The following is a 15208-nucleotide window of genomic DNA, read 5'->3' on the forward strand; positions in this document are numbered from 1 at the left end:
GTAATATTATGGTACTTTCAAATATACAGGGTACTACAAAGGTTGTTTTGGAGATTTACCGCTGTAATACCATGGTATTCTTGGAAGCACCTTGCAAATACAATGGCACATAAATTTCAGTACTATTGTATTTAAAATACAGTAGTATTACCACCTGATGACATTACTGTACTATACTACCAACCACTGATGGAGTACTCGAGTCCTGGACTCGGACTCGAGTCCGACTCGAGACTCCATGCTCTGGACTCGTGACTCGACTTGGACTCGCGGACTGATGACTAGTACTTGGACTCGGACTCGAGATTCATATAATCGGACTTGAGCATTCATCAAATGAATGACGTTGTTTCTGACTAAATAGGTTATAAAAATTTGATATAAGATGTTACACTTTTCCTGTTTCGGGGCCCAAGACCGGCCGTGATCTATTTTTTCCCTCACAGACACTGCTACCGCTCGCTCTCCTTGCTTGACAACACACTCACTGACGTCACTCACTTTACGCTGCATTCTCGTGAGAGAGATGACCCGGTCCGGGTATCGTTCGTTCATTTGTTTTTGCTTTCATATATGAAAACGAAAAAAGTAGAGAACAACTCCTTTTTTCGTTTTTTCGTTTTATTTGAAAAACGAAAAAACGAAATTATGACTTGATTTTTGGTTTTCTCGTTTTTGCACGGAAATCAGAGAAACCACTTGATATTCCGATTTTCCCCTGTGGGTGGGGCTAAATCTGATTGGCATGATATGCATTCATTATTTTTCAAATTAAGAGTTTTCCAAACACTGTATTTGTTAGCCTGTAAAATTAAAAGTTTATATGCATGCTATTTGTCGCCCAATTATCTGGCTTCACTGACTGAAAAAATCTATTGAAATAGCCTCAATGTAAACATTTTCACGCATTGAAGTTGTCACGGTGGTTATCAAACAAAAGGCAGAATGGAGAGAAGGCCCTTCTTATTGTTTATATTGCATTCCATCGCAATATAGGTTACTTTTGCCTTCCCTATACTCCTGCTCACTACAGTTTAGAGCAGGGGTCTCAAACTCGCGGCCCGCGGGGTGATATTTTGTGGCCCCCTACTTGACATTAAAGTTTAATGTTAGTGCGGCCCGTCGTTGCGTGTGCCGCGTTTTTAAAAAAAATATATTTTTTTTTTTATCCCTTATGGGCTACCATAGATAGTCTCGTGACAGTTTACGGTGGGTTTGTTGTCAATAGTTGTCATAGACAACCGCGAAGTACAAACATACTGCGCCTGGAAAAAATGAGCGCGTCGCTTCAATTATGAGCGCGCTTGCCGCGCACCTACATTTGAAATAACGAACTTGAGCGCGCAAAATATGTGAGCGCGATATGTGAACGGGAGCGACGTGTTGGAGAGAGACCCTGCTCTAAAACAATGTGAGAATTAGTGATGTGCGATACTGCAAATTTCTGTATCGATCCGATACCAAGTAAATACAGGGCCAGTATCGCCGATATCGATACCGATACCGATACTTTTTAAAAGCATGCATTTAAAAGCATGCATTTGAACTTGTATGCACTTTCCTGTGCTAGAGCAGTGTGTCATGATTTATGAGGTGAATGCATCATCAATATGCTAAATCTGAACACTTTTTCATGACTACTAGGCCGAAATATTTTGTGATTTGTGCTCTCCACTCCCCTTTAATTAGTCAGTGACTTTTATAAAACTACCCTAATTATAGTACAAGCCTACTAGTACTAGCCTACTGTTCAAAAGTTTGGGGTCTGTAAGATTTTTATTTCTCTTAGTAAAAACTGTAATATTACAATTTAACAATTTAACATAGGCTATCTGTTTTCTATGCCATAGTAAACTGTAATTTATTCATGTGATCAAAGCTGAATTTTCGGCATCATTACTCCAGTCATGATGATAATTCATTTTAATATGCTGATTTGCTGCTCAGGAAACATTTCTTATTATTATCAATGTTGAAAACAGTTTCATATTTTGTTGGAAACCATGATACATTTAATGCAGAATTATTTGATGAACAAAGTTGAAAGAACAGCATTTATATGAAGTAGATTTTTTTTTAACAGTGTAAAACCCTTGACTGTCACTTTTGATCAATTTAATGCATCGATCCTTGTTGAATAAAAATATTAATTTCATAAAAAAGATCTTACTGACGTCAACATTTTAAACCGTTATGTACAGTTTTGGTTTGTTTATTGCGAAATAACTCCCGATTGTTTCTCTGTCTGTGTCATCTAAGCAAGGCTTCGTTTCCCAACCGCACTGGGCCTGTGAGCTCCGCGAAGCACCAGCATCGAACGCTCTCTGTGATTGATTGGTTTCGTCTTGTATACAGATGACTAGGAGAAAAGGTTCTATCCTACACAATTACCCGCTAACATTCGCTTATTTTTCCACTTAGAAGCTTATTTTACGCACTGAATTGCGTGCTAAATTAATAAAAAAATACTGGTAAAAAAAACACACATTTGGATCGATATTTTTATGTGAGGATCGATCCTTTTCGATACCACGTCAGTATCGAAATATCGATACTTCAGGATCGATCCGCCCATCACTAGTGAGAATAATCATTTTGAGCTTGTAATATGTGTCCAACAGGTTGATAAGAAGGTTTGCTTTGATTTGTGCAGTATTTGACTGCAAATATTTGTATTTCAAAAGCAATAATTGTTTTTCTAAGTATAATAAAAGGAAATGTGCCTTGAAAACATTCAATATCATTAATGTGTTGTATAAAGAAAATAAAAAGGACATAAGCAAATATAAATATCACAAATATGAGTTATAGACAAAGAAAGTTTGTAAAATGAACTTCAACTGTCAGAAGGACAGCTCATGAAGAACCCAGATAGCAAAAAATATCGGCACGGCTTCTTTTTGCCGCCGGCCCCAAACTGTCGGCTATAGGTGCGGCCCGCTGGCGGAGAAGAAACGTTTGCCGCCGAATACGTCACTCCCATTTCTTGCGAGATGCCGCCGGCGAACAGCCGCCGGGCCGCCGACTTCATTCTCTCTGGCGGTTGCCGCCGTCTAAATGAACCGCGGCCGGCTGGCGGCAAGCCGCTTTGAAATCGACCATGTCATTGGCATGAGTGGAACTGACAGCATTTTAACTTTCACATTTAAAGCGATTATAATTATTATGTGAATTATATCAAATTTTTAGGTACCAAAGTCATTATAGGGTTTATAACAGATTTGACTCAGTCTGATTCCATGATAAGGTTTAGGAAAATACATTTAAATTACGTTGAAACTCTGAAGCGATTCAGTGATAGGCCTATGTAAAATATATAGAATTATTTGATTCACTTAAGGTGACAATTCATTTCTTTGATTTATGCACAAGTGAGATGCACAAATAGTCAAAAAAAAATTCCTTTTGTAAAACTTACTTGGCAATAAATATCTTTCTGATTCTGATTAGGTTTTAAAATAAATATTTCATTCATGGTATGAACAATTTAGCAGAATAAATGGATGAAGTTAGACTTTTAACCAATGCCTGAAATCAGTGAACAGTGAAAGACATCTGCAACTTGGCCAAAAGCTTGGGTATGCTTTAGATTTTTTTTATTAATTTGCAACCATGGTAATATTTATAATAAACATGAAAATCCCTGTTTTGACCTGAAAGATAAAGTGAAATATTTAGAAATATTTTGTCTCTCTGTCACCCCAGGAAATTTCGTTTATGTCTTTCATTTTTTTACAAGTTCGATTTTTTTATTTATTTTACCTTTTACATGTATAAGGGATTAATTTGCAATAGCGAGTTTTGCAATCTGTACAAATGTTTAAGAAAGTATTAAAGCACAAACAGAGAAGTACCTCCACCGGCCGAGAGGGGCAGTACCTAAAAAACGGAAGCAGATTTACCAACACAACAGTGGCCACTCGTCACACGATTTCAGTATTTGGAGACGATATCCTATCTAGTCATTGACTACGATCTTTAAAGTAAGTACATTTTTCCTTTTTGTGTAACGCAATATTATGTTCATTTTTTACATTTTTAGTTCATCTTTTTCAAATATGTTCTTGCCTTACTAGTCAAGCTAGTAAGTTAGCCTGTTTACAAAGTTTGCGTCATGTTTCTGACATAGCTAATGTTAGTTAGGCTAACGTTACTTAGTTTCTTCCTGGCGTTAGTTTTTTCTTTTCTTCTTTTAACTATATTTACGTATGTTTATGCAAGTGTGAGTACTACAGTATGTGGTTTAAGATAGTATTGGTCAGTCGAATAATTAACTAACTTACGTAACTAAATCCTGAAGGACAATTCTCCCGCCCACGTGGGAATGGTAACGTTAGCAACATCTTTACGACAAGAAAGACTGATCAGTATAACTTGTGTTGTTTTCTAACTAAACATAATGATGTTTTGTTTGATTCGACAACCATGCTGCTAGTCTAGATTAACTTACAGTGTTAGCTAACACATGCTGCTTCGCCTTTTTTACTCACTGAATTCAAGCATGTTCGACATGTTGAAATGTATCTAGCTACAGTAGATCGCCAAAGCTTTACATCTAGAAAGTTTAACTTTTGGTGTTTTCTTACAAAAATAACTATGTGTGTGTGTGTGTATATATATATTATGTATATATATATGTGTGTATGTATATATGTGTGTATATGTATATGATTGTGTTTTTCTGAACATGGTTTTCTGTTGATCCACTTGTGAAAATGACTCGTTTTTTGAAGGGGTGAGCATTTTAATGTTATTGATTTTGCCTGGAAATTAATCAAAAAGTATACTTTATGCAAAATGTTCTTCTATTTTAGATGGTTCACATTGTTCAGTTTATCAACGAGGAGGATCTGCCATTTGCAGTGGTTCCGCAAGAGTGGCTCAGCGAGAGCATGTGCCATTGGCCCCCATTTAACCTCAGCAAAAAGACGAAGGCAACAATTTGGCCATCCTCTGCACACCTCCACACAGCACCTGGGAGAAACATCATTTTAAGTTCATGAAGGGAGCAGGTAAATGGGTCTGACTTGTGTATTTGATTTTCCTGTATTTCATCTGTGTAATTTATTTTCTGTTTATTGTGGATAACTGACTCTTATATTCATTATTCCCTACTCTAGAATCTTGTAAGTCTCAAGAAAAAAAACTCTAGAAAGATGCATCGATTCCAGAAAACCAGGAAAATGCTGAACTGGTATGTAAAATCTATTGCTGTTATGCTGGATTTGTGATCCTGCCACTAAACTATACCATTTGTTAGATTTTCAAATTTCTGTTTCCTCTTTCTCGCTACCAGGTTTCTCCCCAGTAATCCAGACTCCACTTCACAGAGCCAAGAGTTTGAGTACAAGTAAGTGATGTTATTTGTGAAGTTTTTTTGTCTTGGAAACTATTGCTTCTATTTGAAGTCGGCATGAACCGGAAGTTACAAACGACTTTTCTCCAGTGTTGTGTTAAAAGTGAAACGGTATATTGAACGGAGGGCAGGGTTTTACTCTAGCGCTCCTCTTCTCCATCTCTGCTCATAGCACGGTTTGAGGGGAGTTGCCACGCCCTCGCGCCATAGCACATGACCGGAAGAGAAGAGAAGTCGTTTCGAGGGGGGAGGGAAGGGTAACGTATTTGATTAAAGATTATAAGGCTACATGAATTTTAAAAGAATAATGAAGTGCACAGATAAATCATTTATAATAAACACTACAATATTACATATAAAAATACGAATTGTAAAATCTTACTTCAAGAGCAGGTGAAGCAAGTTCAACAAACAATGTTGAAGACGTTTGCTTGCACTGAGCAATTAGGTACAACTTGCAAACAGCACCTGTGGTTGTAGGTTTAATTCCCACTGGGGCTACCTGTACATGTAGTAGACCTAGATATAAAGTACAATTTAAGATTGTATTCTGCATATATTACAGTCTGAATCCTTAGCCTTTCACATTTTTTATTTATTTATGAGAAGCTTCAGAGAAATGTAATTTGTAACACTTTTTTGGATTTTCAGCTTGGTGTAGGGGATAAAGCATGTTTTAGAGACATGTTCCTGAAGACCATTGTTCAAAGTAAGTTGGATATATATATTTTTTTTAAGTAGATGTGTATGTCCTATTGTCCTCATGCAATTCAAATTAAATGACAGATCTGTATTTTCTATATTAGCCATCCGGAAGGACCCGGCAACCCAGGATGCACTGATGAGGCGGTCCAGGTTAACGTTACGCGTTACCTGAAAGGAGCATCTGACCGTGAAGGCAGAAAAAGGCGCCGCACAGCTGAGAGGGACCCACAGCCGACCACTTAAAACTAGACTGACTACTGACACCCCAGAATCACTGACAACTGGAATCCTTTCTTTATCTTGCAGTCAGTAGAATCAAGACCCTTAAAGAAGTCAGAAGTGTCAGACTACACTCACTCACTTTGGAAATTACTTTCTTTTTTTCTTTTTCAAATAAAGCTTGTAAATCCTTGTGCCACAGGTCAGCATTGGGGTTATAATGGCCTATTCTACTCCAGAGCTTTACTATAAATTACTACCACTTATCATATTGTTAGAAATGGTTTGTAAATGTAGTTATACTTTTATTTATTTGGTATCTTGCACATTATTTGGTATCAAATATCCTCTTTACTTGTCATAATGTTTACTGGTAATTTTTTACCCTAGAGCTGTCCTTTTTATATGAACACTTATTGTAAGTGTTGTAATTTGCTTGTAAGGCTGTTTAACCAAAATTGAATTGGAAACCTGCATGTTAGTATATTGATTTATTTATTTTTCTGTTATGTTTCAGTGATCTGAAACATCTTGTTTAAATGACAGTTACTGTACTTTGAAATGTAGAATAAAAATGCCAATTGTAAATTTGTCTGGTTTGAGCAATCATTATTCTTGATAAACTGCATGCTATAAATAAATAAATAAAAAATATATATATATAGCCAGAATAAGCGGCGGCAGAGCGCTCGAAAATAGCGTTTGCCTCCGGCGGGCCGCGGAAGGACGGCCTTCAATATAAAGGCGGCGGAACGGCGGTTGGCCCGCGGGCCGGCCGCTTAACGAAGGCGGTAGGAAGGCGGCTGCCGCTTTTAAAAAGCGGCTGCCGCCGGCGGTGCGCCGTCCAACGTGTTTGCGATGTCGCCATTCTGACGCTTCTACTGCCGCCGGAGAACCGACGGTGGTCCGCCGACTCATTGCTATCTGGGAACCAATCATGTACAGAAAGGAATGTTCAAATTCAGAGGAACAGTTCAGAAGAAACGTTAATAATAAATATTGAGAAGATTGGATCAGTTGTGCTCCTTTTTTGGAATACTTGAATACTATTTTTTGTGGAATACTTGATGCGGCCCAGCCTGACCCAGACTCCACCTCCAGCGGCCCCCAGTTAAGTTGAGTTTGAGACCCCTGGTTTAGAGGATGCCTTGTTTCAAGACAATCATTGGCAAACACCTACAGTAGTCAACCAGAATGCCTATTCTCGCCGCAGAAAAAATAAACCAGTCGCAATTTCAAGTAGGCTACTTCGCACTACGAGTGGATAGGCTACTGTGCAAAACAGCAGCAATTGCCGCATTTTGAAATGTAAGCGGGGTTAAGGTCAATTAACAGTAAGGACGAAAAACTACAACTATGGTAAACAGAATATATATTTTTTAGGCCAGAAAACGAGAACAATATCCTATATTTCATATTGTAGGCCTATCTAGACGTCGGTTGGCGACATAAGCCTGTGTCCCGGCTTTATGCAGTTATTAATGCCGTTTTTAGAGAGAGAGAGAGAGAGAGAGAGAGAGAGAGAGAGAGAGAGAGAGAGAGAGAGAGAGAGAGAGAGAGAGAGAGAGAGAGAGAGAGAGAGAGAGAGAGATGTTGCAATAATGAGACAGAAAAGCATGTGCGTCAATATTATTATTTATTTATTAATTAAATTTGTTTTAATTAATTCGTTCATTCTTGTTTTCTATAATTGACAGTAGATAACCCAATAAATGAAACACACAAAGCCCTTTTAACAAGTAGGCCTATCAATAATTATTTATTTGTTATATTATCTGGAATAATTACGAAAACCCAGCAGGACTATCAATTTATTTATATAGCCTATTCAATTTAATTTTCTATTTAGCCTATAGATAGGACTACATACTTTATTTATTAAAATTAAACTGTATGTGTCCATTGATTGTGAAGTTGGACATAGAAAATTGCAGATCAAGTGCATGGGGCTGCATGTTTTTTCTTGTTATGAATTGTATCCTATTTTCCGTTATTACGCGCAGTGATATGGAACTGTAATGCGGTCAAACCTGCCTGGAACTACTTTAGCCGTGCGTTTCCCTGAAAATAATTGCACACCTTAGAACGTTCTCAACCAATCAGAATCAAGCATTCAACAGCCCTGTAGTATAAAGTTACTGAGTAACTTTTATAGATAGGCTACATTCTTTTTTTGCTCCGTCCAAGAAAACAGAGCAAACAGCAGAACCGATGCGCCTCCGAGCAACACGCGTTTTGTTCTATCGTTTTGTTCCTCAAAATATCTGCATTTTTGACAGAATTAGACGAGTATGATTCATGTAGACTACCCATTCATAAATACAGTCGTTTGTTAGGTTAAGCGAATTAGGATTTTTAAACGACTCGTTTGAATAAAGGATTCAACTCCCTCATTTAGATGGAGACTTGCCGCCACCTACTGGCGCCTGGCGGTGTTAGTTTCATAGACGTTTAATTTTTTTTTCAATCATTTCATATTTCTACCAACAATTGTTTTACATTTAAAACATTAATCTCTTAACATAATTTATGCAATTATAATTTGCTGTATATCATCATGCCATGTCTAAACAGCCTGTGTCAATCCAAAAATGTATTTTATTGGTACCGACTTTCTTTTATTTGGTCATAGTAGCCATACACCGTGTCTTTGCATTCTGATTGAATTTGTTGACTAAATGTAAGAATCTGTCATAAGAGGACAGATATATGACAATGATCCTGCATTATATTGTATTATAATGACGATGTAATATTAGCCTACCACTAAACTTTGACTATATGCCTAGGCATACTTTTTACTTGTTCTAGGAACCTCAAAGCATATTTACATTTTTGTCTAATTTGCTACTCCGTCATGATGTTGTAGGGCCCAAACATTAACTCAAGCCCAGGGGCTCCCAGCCCCCTAAATCTTGCCCCCTAAGTCCTGTATGTGCATACAGGCCATACATAACAAATAGAAATATAAAAAATATATTATTCATGAGTATTTAAGTTAATAAAAACATCTAAAACAAAGAATAAATGTATATTATTTAAATTTGTATAATGACAACTGTCAGTGCGTGAACACTGGCTTGAATTTCAATAGATTTTTTCAGTCAGTGAAGCCAAATAATTGGGTGACAAATAGCATGCATATAGACTATTAATTTTACAGGCTAACAAATACAGTGTTTGGAAAACTCTTAATTTGAAAAATAATGAATGCATATCATGCCAATCAGATTTAGCCCCACCCACAGGGGGAAATCGGAATATCAAGTGGTTTCTCTGATTTCCGTGCAAAAACGAGAAAACCAAAAATCAAGTCATAATTTCGTTTTTTCGTTTTTCAAATAAAACGAAAAAAGGAGTTGTTTTCTACTTTTTTCGTTTTCATATATGAAAGCAAAAACAAATGAACGAACGATACCCGGACCGATAACGTAACACTCCTTTAACACTAGATAAGTTCCTCTACATCTAATCAGCAATTTCGATTTTGGCACGCTTTGCAGCAGCTGAGCTGAACGCTAAGGAGCGAACGTACAGTGACGTGACATAACTGCCAGATTTAAACTGTGCTTTCGTGCTATGGCTGGCGCTGAGCCAAAGTCGGACGCGCTCAGCGCTTAATCCCGCTTATCATACAATAACACAATTATGTTTATTTTAGCTAGTTATGTCACACATCGCAACCACTCTTTTCATGCGGAGTTACAACTGCTTATAGCACTGCATTTTCTGTTTTTTGCCGCAGTTACATTGGGATTTAGTTTGCTTTTGAAAATTTCAAAATTGTTTTTCTTTTACCATATTCGTCAAGAAGAACGCATTTCTCCTCCTCTGTCCAATTAGGCTTTCTTTTTTGTTTTCTTTATCCATTCCAGTTGACTGATCATCCAAAAATGTATTAATATAAACAAATATTTATTTAATATAAACAATTAAATAAATATAATCGTGCCACAGCTAGTTGACAATGATTTGATAAGGTCAAAGGCAATTCTAGTGATATCATACACATTTCTAGCTGCAAGAAAGAGTGCCTGAAAAATGTTGCTTGATTTGGCTCAAGTGTAGCCTATATAATTTCGACTCGGACTCGAACACGGGACTCGAGACTCGACTCGGACTTGAACTCAGGTAATGGTGACTCGACTTGGACTCGACTCGGACTCTTCTTTGGTGACTCGGACTTGGACTCGGACTCGAACACTGGGACTCGAGACTCGACTCGGACTCGACCGTTGGTGACTCGACTACAACACTGCTACCAACACAGTAACATTTTTAAGTAACACTTACAAAAACATACCATAGTACTAACATGTTCGTCGGACATCCACCATATAGTAATAGTGTTTTTTAGACATTTATCATAATAGTGCCATGTTCATGGAAGCACCTTGCAAATACAATGGTACCTGAATTTCAGTACCATGGTATATTTCAAACTACCAGGGTATTACCACCCGATGACATTACTGTACTGTACCATCCTACCAGCACAGTAGCAGAGTACCATAGCATTCCTTATGAAAATGAACTATGGTTTTACTACAAATAAAACCAAAAAACATTGTTATTATAGTTAAACTATAGTAACCACAAATTAACCATGGTTTTGCTACACTATGGTTACCCATGGTATTTGTGGTAAAACTGTGGTTATACAAATGGTAATCAATTTGCCAATAAAACATGGTTCGTACACTTTTACTATAATAAAACCATGGTACATTTTTGTAAGGGATTTTTGTAAGAACTTTGGAGTAAGATGTAAATAACATTAATTTCAATATTATAGTATATTTCTGTGTAACACTGTACAATTTTTACTAAACGGTACTTTTATAAATGCCATAATAGTGAAATTCATGTATTCTGTCTTTACATGGTACTCCAGGACCACCATGATACTTTTTTGTAAGTGTTTGCTGGTACCAATGCCAAACCAGCACTAACTAGCATAAATTAGTCTGGAGTAATAAGGAAATTCATCAGGGTCAGAGGGTATTTCAGTGTTGTTCACTGTTTTTATAGGATCTTACAGTGCATTTTGACCTTAGAAACAAATGTTTCAAAAGAAAGACGAGCCTGACAGCACCTGACTGGTGTTGTCTGATCTTCCCAAACTGTCCCGCTCCAAATTGCCAATGTTCTCTTTTGACAAGACCTGCCAATGTCTCTCACACCCTCTCTTCCAGTATTAAACCTTAGATTCAGGGCTCAGGTGCCTCTCAAACAGCACAAAAAATGCATAGAGAATCAAGAGATGCCATCTGATGTCCAGAGTTTTCACTTCCTCAGGAGGACACCTTTCTGACAGACTGACATTTTCCTAATGGGACCAATGAAGGAGGTGAATAAGGGTCAGACTGAATAAATGATCCTGCCCAGATCTCAGACACATCTTGCCAATCTGTCCATGATCATGAGGCCAAAGCTGGCTTTACCCATCAGACCCCTGCCACAGGACCTTGACTACTAAATATCAACCAACACAGATGAACGTTGCATATCACAACCTGAGGCTTCAGTGCAAAGGTTCCATTTGTATGGCTGTGTTTGGAGTAGCATACTACCATACTACACATTCTAGTGTGCAAATTTGTTTACAGTTTCATATACTATTCATATTCTTTTTTTACTCATATAAATTACCGTTCAAAAGTTGAGGGTCATATGTTTGGTTTTTGAAGACTGTATTTATTTGATCAAAAATACAGTAAAAACAATCTTCGGAACACAAATGAAGATGTTTTTAATGAAATCTGAGCCATTTCTGTCACTCCATTGATAGCTACTCAACTACCACTTTGACGCTTCAAAAAGTTCATAAAGAGATCGTAAAACTAATTCATATGAATTGAGCGGTTAAATCCAAATTTTCTGAAGAGACTCGATTACGTTGATATGATGAACAGATTGAATTTAGGCTTTTATTCACATACTCTATAAACATTGATCACCGAACATAAACAGGAGCTCAACCGTGCTTTGATGCGGGAAAACACACTTAATTTGTTCTTGAAGAAGCTCAATTGTGCTGCGTAACACAAGAATGAACATCATTGGTTCTTGAAGAAGTTAAATTGTGCTGCGTAACACGAGAATTAACATCATTGGTTCTTGAAGAAGCTCAATTGTGTTGTGTAACACAAGAATTAACATCATTGGTTCTTGAAGAAGCTCAATTGTGCTGTGTAACACAAGAATGAACATCATTGGTTCTTGAAGAAGTTCAATTGTGTTGTGTAACACGAGAATTAACATAATTGGTTCTTGAGGACGCTCAATTGTGCTGTGTAACACGAGAATGAACCTCATTGGTTCTTGAAGAAGTTCAATTGTGCTGCGTAACACAAGAATGAACATCATTGGTTCTTAAAGAAGCTCAATTGTGCTGTGTAACACGAGAATGAACCTCATTGGTTCTTGAAGAAGTTCAATTGTGCTGTGTAACACAAGAATGAACATCATTGGTTCTTAAAGAAGCTCAATTGTGCTGCGTAACACGAGAATGAACCTCATTGGTTCTTGAAGAAGTTCAATTGTGCTGCGTAACACAAGAATGAACATCATTGGTTCTTAAAGAAGCTCAATTCTGCTGCGTAACACGAGAATGAACCTCATTGGTTCTTGAAGAAGTTTAATTGTGCTGCGTAACACAAGAATGAACATAATTGGTTCTTGAGGACGCTCAATTGTGCTGTGTAACACAAGAATGAACCTCATTGGTTCTTGAAGAAGTTTAATTGTGCTGCGTAACACAAGAATGAACATAATTGGTTCTTGAGGACGCTCAATTGTGCTGTGTAACACGAGAATGAACCTCATTGATTCTCGCATGTCAAGCGAACATGCTTGAGCTTCCGTTTACCATTATGAACATTTTGTTGTGTCAAATTGGTAGTTGCGTAGGTTGTCAATGGAGGGACATAAAGCTCTTTCCGTAAAAATATTTTCATTTGTGTTCCAAAGATGAAAGAAAGTCTGACGGGTTTGGAACGACATGAGGGTGAGTAATTAATAAAATAATTTAATTTCTGGGTGAACTAATGTTTTAATGCTACTTTTTGTCAGTAGGTTGGGAAGCTGAAGTGTCAGTACCTTCCCCAACACTAGTAATAATACAGAACAAGTAGGTGTGTACAAACCTTTGACGGGTATGTACTTTTCAACTTCTTTCTTTATATATATCACTATGTCTTGGTGTTGTCTGGCCTGGTGATTAAATGGTTTAAAACACAAGCACTTACATTTAATACAAGAGCACAACAGCACAATCCAAGTGTGGGTGTGAATCAATCTCTGAGGGATTCTAGATTCTCTACAAAACACCTCTTCATGGTGGTGCTTTCATGATAGAGTTTCTGCCCACACACGGGTGATAAAGACGGAATGATCCTGATGTTGTCCTCCTGGCACCTCTGGAGCTTCCTCCATCTCACCTTTCCTCCATAGCCTCTGTCTCTTTGCCAATGTAGGCCCAAGGACATCTCTGAGATGTGAGTTCTGATAGGTTTACACCGACCCGTTTTCTTTCCGTTCGACCTTGATCTTTCGAAATGCCCTATCTATCAGGTTCTCTGTATATTACCAAAACATTATTAATCAAAAATCCCTCATGCCAAATTCACCAGCCATCTTTGGCGTCTTTGATATGCAGGTTGCAGTATCTTGGTACACTGGATTTTCAGAAGGGAGGATTCAGGGAGGAAAGGGAAGCGGGAACGGGAACAGGAGATGCATCTGATCAACTCAAGTCTTTGCATAAATTAACATGAACCCTGGGAATGGTGTTTATTTATTTATTTCCTCCCTTACCAGGTTTAATTAAGGTTCAAGCAATGTCTTTGGGATATTTGTCTGATGGAACACGAGCCCACCCTCCCGCTTTCTTACCGTTTCCAAATACGGTCCATCTACTGGGACGCCTATTTGGGAACTCTTTCTACTGTCTTGTATCTCACGTCAGATTGCAGCAAGCTGGAGCAGGGAGGAGAAGTTGAGGATAAAACGCAAGTCTTATCTTTTCACATATTAGTGTTGGGCAAAAAAATGAATCCCGCAAGACGAGCTTCACAGGGAGAATGGTTGTGTCTCATTATGTTCACAGACACGTGGCGTGCTGTACAGCACGATGCCTCCTAAACATTTCTTTTTAGCGGGAAAGGGGCTGATCAAGATGATTTTTCACGAATGTCATCAAAGCAGCAGGGAAAAAAACAACTGAGGAATATGTTTTCATTGTTCAGTCAGGCTATTTTTAGATGCCTTCTGCAGAAATTTGAGTTAGTAGTATCGCTGGCACTTCGGATGAAAAGGCAAACATCATTATCAGAGCGCACGTAACGTCTCCTGGCAAACAAGCCACAAAATAAAGAGGTAAATATGGAAATTAACAGCGTACTTTAATTGCTTTAAACAAGTAACACTTCATCTTCCTCAATTAAGGATTCTTGGCCCATGTTATTATAGGCTATTAGTGTAATCAGCACTGATTATTAGTGAATGCTTGATGGCAGGGGAAATGGGCAGTGATGCAGGAAGTGTCACTGGTCGTAGAGTCTGATCTGATTTTCGTGCCCAACACCCACCAACCCCGTGGACTCCATTTAGACGAGTACTCACAGGGCAGGCCATCAGGGAGGCCTTGCCATTTTTATTATTCAAATGCTGCTGAAACGCATCCCAATGTTGTGGAATGAATAAAATATCCCAGGACGATTTTCCGCTGGGTATTAGCTTAACATTTCCACTCCGGCGGTCCTCTCATTATGAAACACTGAAACATCAGTCAGCCCTCTGATAGGCTCCTTTCTGCATGTCCATTTGTCTACTTAAGCCATCCCATTCCCTGTCGCCGTTAAAACAATTTCCTCCCTGACATACCAGAATAAGTATTGATTGAGGGTTTGCATTACCGGAGGTTTG

At 38.0% G+C, this 15208-nt stretch overlaps 1 protein-coding gene across 4 annotated transcripts in view; it reads right to left on the reverse strand.

Annotated features, from left to right (window-relative positions):
• ntng2a (netrin g2a) overlaps positions 1 to 15208 on the reverse strand; it is a 93264-nt gene that overhangs the window by 65487 nt on the left and 12569 nt on the right. The gene's annotated exons all lie outside the window — the stretch shown is intronic.

The sequence above is a fragment of the Rhinichthys klamathensis genome, unplaced genomic scaffold, assembly GCF_029890125.1.
Source record: "Rhinichthys klamathensis goyatoka isolate OS25496 unplaced genomic scaffold, OSU_Roscu_1.1 h1tg000169l_1, whole genome shotgun sequence".
Classification (NCBI taxonomy): domain Eukaryota; kingdom Metazoa; phylum Chordata; class Actinopteri; order Cypriniformes; family Leuciscidae; genus Rhinichthys; species Rhinichthys klamathensis.